Raw genomic sequence first — 8,287 nt, forward strand, 5'->3', positions numbered from 1 at the left:
CATTTAATTTATGTCTTATAGGGTTTATACTGAGTACAATATTATATAAGTGTATTAATTCAGCTGTAAACCTAAAAATTTACAGCCAATGTTGAAAGAGATGCATCTTAGCTCTGGAAATTGTTATTGAATATGCTAATGCTGTTGTAATGAAATGCTTCTTCTAATTATATGGTTATTAAGTAAATAATTAAAAAAATACTTAGACTGTACTTTACTCTTGCACTTGCAAGATACATGTAGTATATGTTTTACTTTGAAAGCAATTTTTCACCTCAAAGATGTAGGATCTGTCCAGCGCTACAGAAATTTTGATAGCTTTTTAGGTTGAGCATCTACTCCTTTCCCTCCTTTATGACTAAAATTACAGTCATGGTAAGCATTCGACCTCGGCTGGGTTTATCTGAACTTAATAAATATTAGAAGGGTTCTCTCTAATTCTGGAAGGAGAAAGAAGTTGTTTTGTTGTGTTTTTCTTGAGAATGAACCTGTGCTTGATAATTAGCATATTATATAAGGTATTCAAATATTAACCCCAAGTTCCTCCTTATTGAACTAGTGGTAGCCCTTAACAGATGGGGCAAGGGACATCTAATTATTTTTTCACGTCTACTCTGGTGAAGTTAGAAAACCCCATAAAGTCTTACTGCTAATTGATCTAGAATTTCAGCTTTTAAAATTTGTTTTATTACATTTCATTTATTTATTTGTGTGGGGATATATAAATGAACACATGGACATGTATGTGCCATCACCTGTTTGAAAGTTAGAAGACAACTTGTGGGAACTGGTTCCCTCTTTCTACTATGTGGGTCCTGGAGACTGAACTTGGTCATTGGGCTTGGCAGCAGCACCTTTGCCCACTGAGCCATCTCATTAGCCTGGGATTTTAGCTTTTTTCTTCAGTATATCAAATTAAAGATTTTTCTTTCCCTTCCCACCCCATAGTGCCAGGATCTCAAACATGTTAGGTAAGTGTTTTATCACCAAGCTGTGCATCTAGCCCAATCCATTTATTTTGTAAACTATTGTGTTTAAGTGCTGAGTCCTTATTCCCTGATTGTTAGAGAGGCTTTGTGTCCCTCTAGTATAGATAGCTTTGGGTTTGAGTATCATTGGTTCTTTCCATGGAAGACTCTTCAGTAGTTGTTAGCTAGTCATTGACTGTCACTAAGGTTATTGCTGCTCAAACACTTCATGTTTATTGTCATCTTGAGTACAAGGACATGCAGGCCTTGGAGACAGCACAGATGAGGTGAGTGGACCACCCTGGTCTTTGGCCTCAAGTTCAAGGGGAGCCCAGATTGTGGTGGTTATTTGCAGTAATTATTTGCAGGAAAGCAGCTAGTGTAGCATCATGTGGATCACAGGCTATCTGCAGAGGAAAGGCCCAATGGAGGAGTAAAGCACCTTGTCATGTGTAAACCTCTTGTCCTCTCAGAAGCTCTTGGCAGCCCACCTGCTTGTTGCTTCAGTAATATTTTGATAGTTACAACAGTCATGCCTGCATAGAACTTATTATATTAGCGGCTGTCAATCAACAAATCTCATTGGTAAATTGCATCCAAGGTCATGACAATGCCAGGGCTGACTATTAGGAATTGCAACAGGCCACATTGCTGACCTGTCGGCCAGAATCGGGATGTAGGGAGAAGTAACCCAGGCTGGAAAGAGAGATTGAGTCAGATGAGAGACAGCTGAACGCAGGCAGAGCTCTATGCTACCTGCAGGGGAGAGCCAAGCCCTAGCTCTTAGAAGAACTGCTCTGGCCACTTGCAAGCAGCGACAGGGCACCCAGGAGGGGCCCCCGGAGACTGGGAAGTATGCTCAGGCAAACGTGAAACTCAAGCCCTGAAAGCTAAGCTCCAAATCCAAATACGCTGTTACGCAAAGCGTCCAAAGATTGGCCCGTGCTTGATTATCATATGAGGTTACTTGTTGGCATGTGCTGAGCAATTCTCTGGCATGCCCATGGCTCATCAGTGGCATTCCTTCCTGAGTCAACACTGACCCGTAGCCTGGCTCAGGGGGGATGGTTCAGCTCTGTCCAAGAGGCTATCATTTTTAGATGAAACCCAAAGCCCACAGTCCTGTTTCACTGGCGTCATCACGCTTGGTTTTCCATCGTCAAGGATGATCTGGTAGGCATTTCCAAAGAGTGCTTGGAAGGTTGGCGGAAATATACTGGGGGTTGCACCTAGCTGCTGAAGTGCAGAATAGTTATCTGTCATCAGCTGGATGTGAAGAGTTACAATCATTGCCAGGACTTCGAAAGCTGAGGGAGATGGCATCTCTCACTGGAGTAGCGTTAGGCCAATTACAACGTTCAGCGTTTTCCCAGCACTCTGAGTTCAGAGCTCTCTGCGATCGGTTTGTTTCTTTAGCTGAGTTTCTTAAACACACACTACCCCTTGTGGAGCTCTCTGGGCCTCCACCCAAAAGCTAGATACAAAGAGGAAGAAGAAAAGACTGAGCAGCCGACTGCCCTACCCAAAGGGAGAAACCAAGCCAAGCATTTCAGCCTTTCATTATTCTCCAAAAGTCTGTCAATACTTAAAATGGGGGAACCAGGAATAGCCAAAATGTGCAGGCTCTGTACATGGTGGAAAAACAAGCAGTCATTAAAATCAAGCTGTAGATTATGGAGGAAACTTTAATGATGTGGAAAAATATAAACAAGAGATTGTCAAGTGAGGAAAGTTATAGGACAGGATGGGTGTTGGTTATATTTTATAAATATAGATACATACTTTGGGATGATATGCACATCAAGAAAAATACAAATGAAATCGCTAATAGCAACATTTATAGGTTAAAGTAATGGTTTTTCTTTTTACTTGCCTCCAAATAGTCTACAATCTCATCACTGACATTTTTTACATTTTTATTATTTAAAAAATGTGCTCACAATACAAGACTCAAACAATACAGAAATCTGCCCCCTTTTCCACTTAGTAGATCTAGGACATCTTCTCTGCATATGTGCATACTTTTTTCTTTCTGTCCTTTCTTTCTCTTTTTTCCTTGTGTCTCTTTCTTCATTTTTTTTCTTATGAGCCAAGGAGGTCTTACTATGTAGCCCAAGCTAGTCTTGAACTCTTGACCTCCTATCTCAGCCTCCCAAGTGCTGGGTACCAGAAGTGTGCCATATTCTTTCTTTTCTTTGAAAAATCAGTGATGAATCTCAGCTGGGCCAGAAGGCGAGGGACTTACCCCCACGAGCCGACCAGACTGGGTCTCAGCCTTCTTGCTACAGGCAGGAAGGGAGTAAAGGGAGTATCAGAGCTGAAGGGCCATTGAATGGGATTTAATTTCCCTTAAGATTGATAAGAGTTGGCACTGCTCAAAGACCTACCTTGCTGAAGTTTTATTTCAGTCTTAGCATCCCTGGAGGGAACTGGGAGAGGCCATCTCCCTTAAACAGATAATACTAGCCAACACCTACTGGGCTCTGAGCACCAGGTTGGAAGTTAAAGCTATTTCTTACGGATCCTACATGTTCTTAGAGGAACTCTTGGGGTTGGTAATGTTATTGTACCTATTTCCCAGATGAAAAAATGAAGGTTCAGGAACTTGGAGTTACTTATCAAAGATCCCATAGCTAAAATGTAATGGAGCCAAGATTTGACCCTCTGTTTAGACTGAGAGTCCTTTTAAATGGTGCATTTTACTTCTTGCAGGCTCAGCATAAGTGTTTTGCATAAAGCACATTTTAATTACTCTTTCCTTTCTCTATTTATTGTTATTCAGTCCTTTTCAAACAAAGAAAAAAACAGGAATAACATTTGAAAATGCACTCTAGTGTCAGGCAGGGTTCAGAGGCCCCACTTGGTGTTCAGGACTCTGTGCCAGAAACTGGGGTGAAAACAAAATGAAACACCCAGTCCAACCACAGTAATTCTCGGTTGGCAAAGGAGTCACTTGGCAATTTGCCTCCAGGGGTTCAGCCTGCCCCATACAAGGTGCTTGCTCCCCAGGTATTTTTATTTCTTATGTAATCCTGCACTGCTTTCAACTTGGCCAACACGTTAGTGCTTGTAGTGCTCATTTTTTTTTTCAGTCCAACACACAATGCACCCTGAGTCATGCATAAAGGACTCTGACAATGTTTTTATTGTGAGCAGAGCCCTAAGGGCCTCTTCTTACTATCCTCACGTTTGTGTTGTATCACCCTCATGGGGAGAGGGCCTTCCTGGTGCTGTGATGTGTGAGCCTCTGCACCAACATCAGGAGATCTTGTGCATGTCATGAGCTGTCAGCCACCCATCACTGGCCTCCTGGAACCTGGAGGCCAAAGACTCCAGGGCAACTTTCTTTATCATCTGTCCTTTTACCTCCCCATTTTTCAGCATCCCCTACCATGAACTCAGTCTCTCTCCTTTACCCATGTTCTGTTTTCTTTTCACTCCCATGTCCTGGAAAGTTACACCCATTCTATTACTGCTCCATGAAGCACAGAACAAGACCATTTTCCCTTTCTTCGATTGGCCAGAGCAATTTCTCTGCTCCCTGCCCTGCCTCACACAGATAATTTCACCAGTTTCTGCCCTCCTGCTTGGGTGTGTTTGTGTGTATGTGTGCAGGGTATACAAGCGCACATGTTCATGTGTTTGGTACATCTGCATGCAGGGGTGTGTGGCCATGCATTCAGAGTTCATGTCAGGATGTCTTCTTCAATTGCTTTCTACATTATTTTTTGAGACAGGGTCTTTTCACTGGAAAGACTTTTCATCTGGCTTTTTAGGGATCCAAATTCAGGTACTCATACTTATACAGCAAGCACTTTGCCCACTGAGCCATCTCCCCAGCTTCTCTCTTTGTCACAGTTATATCCATTATCTGCCAACAGGCTAGAGGCACCTATTAAATATGGAGGCCCTGTGTGTTGAAATAAGTTAAAACATTGGTTCAGGGGCTAGCTGCTGGGGAGAAATTTCTCTGCTTCACTATTTACCAACTCTACAACCCTGAGGAAACTCCTCAGCCTCTCTAAGTCTCATGTTCTTTTGCAGATCAGGTGAGGGTAAGGAGAGTCACTATTGGGACTTGAAAGATGGCTCAGTGGTTAAGAGCACTGGATGCTCTTGCAGAGGATCCAGGTTTGGTTCCCAGCATCCACATGGTGGTTAACAGCCATTCATAACTCCAGTTCCAAAGAATCTGATGCCGTCTTCTGACCTCCATGGGCATTGTATGACATGAGTTCATTTACATATATATATATGTATATATATATTACACTCATACACATAAAATAAAAATAATAAAATATTTTTTAAAAGAGAGTCCTTTTGTTTTAAAAAGTGAGGTCTTGGAATGGTTGAGAACCCTGTATTAGGCTTCAAAGCCCTAGGCGTTGGGTCCCAGGCTCATTTGTACTGTAGGTAGGTGATTTTGACCAAGATACTGAGCTTCTCTTAGTCTGAGTGTCTTTGTTGATAAAATGAGGGTAATAAACATAGAGCCTACCTATTAGTATATCAGAAAGTCAAAGCAATTATTAAACATCCAATCACTTGGAATAGAGCCTGACACACAGAAGCCTCTTCCAAAAGTTGTCCGTGGTGATCTTTCTTCATGCTTTAGAATGGTGCTTGCCAGGATGCACACACCAGTTGGTGGTTCCCACTGCTAGAAACATTCATATTCTCTCTCTCTCTCTCTCTCATTCCTCTCTCTCTCTCTGCTCTTTAGCTCCTCCTGGAAGCTTGACCATGACCATCATGCCCAGGGTCTGCACAGGTGAAAGCTAGGCCATGGAGAGGCCCGGACCCACATACATGCGACTGAAGCCCTAAAACAGGAAGGACTAACATGGAAAGTTTTCTATTACATTTCTTGTCTTGATTTTCTAAGCAAAAGAATTATGCCTTCTTCAAGAGTTTTGTACTATTTTTACAGGTCACATCATATTTCATTTTCTTGTGAAATGAGATAATATAAATAAAGAGCTTACAGCAGGACTTGGGTCTCCTTAAATTTTCCCTTTCCCTTTTCACTTTTACTACTATAAAATTAATCTAGCCACATTAATGGGAAACTTATGAGAGAAAGGAAATGGAAAAAAAAGACCTTTTGTGCCTTATGTACGTTACCTGTGTTCATTTTGTAGTCTCAATTTTTAAAAGAACTCGCATCTTTTTTATTTATTTTTTATTTTATGTGTATGTGTATGAGTGTATTGCCTGCATGTGTGTTACACATAACCATGTTGTGCAGTGTCCACAGAGGTCAGAAGAGGGTGTTGAATTCCCTTTGAACTGGAGTTATGGGCACCATGTGGGTGCTGGGAATCAAACCCTGGTCCTCTTCAAGAGCAGCCAGTGCTCTTAACTGCTGAGTCATCTCTCTAGCTCCAAGTTCTCACAGCTTCAAAGAATTCAACTGAGGAAAATTTTAGAACATGAAGACTCAGTTTTTGTTGTTGTTTTAATTGTTAAGCTCTCAAAGCCTTCAAGGAAAGGATGTACCTCAATTCTCCTTGACAATGTGAGGAAACCCAGAGCACCAACTTTTCTTTTCTTTTTTTGGTCTTTTTGAGATGAGACAGGGTCCCCCTGTAGCTCCAGCTGCCTGGAACTCTCTCTGTATACCAGGCTGGCCTCAAACTCACAAAGCTCCACCTGCCTCTGCCTTCCAAGTGCTGGGATTAAAGGCGGGCGCCACCATGCCTGGCCCATCTTTTCAAGTGATATCTAGATCCGAACATATTGAACACCCCTGTAAGATTTTCTGAGCTGGAACATCCTCAGCAGCAGCATCTTTTAAGAGAGAAACTAGATTTGTTTTCCAGCAACCAACTGAAGGGTTCAGTACCAGATAGCCTTGGAAATACTTGAGTTCATTTTCTGAGAGGTCAATTAGAGTTGTGGGGGTATCAAAGATGCATATATGAAAGTTAAGAAATCCATAGGGAAATGTGAAAAATACACATATAATTTAAAAGTGAGTGCTCGTATATACCCGAGGCTATATGACAAAAATTACAGAGCCAGGCAAGAATCTTCCTTTGAGTTGTGGTCAGGGTAGTTCAAGAGATAGCCAAAATAATACAGGCTATTACCACAGCCCTTGATTGCCTCTTAAAACTTGAAGCTAAGACCCTGTGGTTGAAGACAGACATACTTTAGACATGGAACTTGGAGCAATGGAGCTCTAACTGACCTGGAAGCCTCCTCCCTGAAGACTAGCTCTCATGGTATCAGAACACATTATGCAAACTGCCAAAGGAGATCAAGGATCCTACCCAGCTGAAAAGCCTATGAAACAGAACAATGACTGACCCAGAAAATTCTCTCATTTGTACAGTAGTGGCACATTCATGTTGGGGGTAATCAATAGGTGTCTAACCAGACTTAGGGCCTGCTCAATGGGAGGGAATTCATGTTTGGTACAGCAAATGTAGCCAAGTATGCATGACTGGAGAGGACATAGACCCTAGAGAAGAATGTAGTTCTGTCACTTCCCTACACCAACCTAATTTCTTACTATATTCTACAAAAGTATCCTTTTATAGAAAAGTGTACCACTCAGGGCTGTAGAGATGGCTCAGTGGTTAAGAGCAATGACTGCTCTTAAAGAGGACCTAAGTTCAATTCCCAGCACCCCACATGGCAGCTAACAGCTGCCCATAACTCTAGTTCCAGGGGATCTGATGCCTTCTTCTGACCTCTGTAGGCATTGCACAACACAGGTGCACTTACACACATGCAGGAGATATACACATAAAAAAATAAAAATAATAAAAAAAAGAAAAGTGTACCTCTTACCACTCACCAAAGAATCTTCTTTGTGCCAAAGATGGAGACCATTACAAAGTTCTATAACTGATCAACTGCAGGGAATAAGTGACTGTGAGGTTCCCAGCCCTAAGTAATATATATACAGTGCAACCTCTACACCTAAGGCTCTGTGAACAACATGGAAGAGGGGGCAGAAAGAATGGAAGAGTCAGAGGGACAAGACACCTGATTCTCATTTATGCATTCTAGACATGATAGGGTAGTTGCACCAATGAAATCTCCACAGTATGGTAGTCTAACAAGATCTGCAAAATGACAAAACCAGTTGACATACCAAGATGGAAGGGGAAATTTCACAAGAAATTTTATCTCAAGATGAAAGAGCTACAGGTATAGATGTTGAGGGAGGGAGAATCAGTTTTCTCCAGAGACTAGCTCCCTGAGAGGTTATCTAATCCCAGATGGATAGCCCTAAACACAGGTACATCAAAGCACCATTAAAAGGACTCAGTACATTATATATATATATATATATATATATATAT

The 8,287-nt window shown here is 41.8% G+C and overlaps 1 pseudogene; it reads right to left on the reverse strand.

Annotated features, from left to right (window-relative positions):
* The window catches only part of LOC103724630, a 26,201-nt pseudogene extending 23,910 nt beyond the window's left edge, over positions 1 to 2,291 (reverse strand).
* Positions 2,292 to 8,287: the final 5,996 nt, after the last annotated feature.

The sequence above is a fragment of the Nannospalax galili genome, unplaced genomic scaffold, assembly GCF_000622305.1.
Source record: "Nannospalax galili isolate Female #2095 unplaced genomic scaffold, S.galili_v1.0 scaffold751, whole genome shotgun sequence".
Taxonomy (NCBI): domain Eukaryota; kingdom Metazoa; phylum Chordata; class Mammalia; order Rodentia; family Spalacidae; genus Nannospalax; species Nannospalax galili.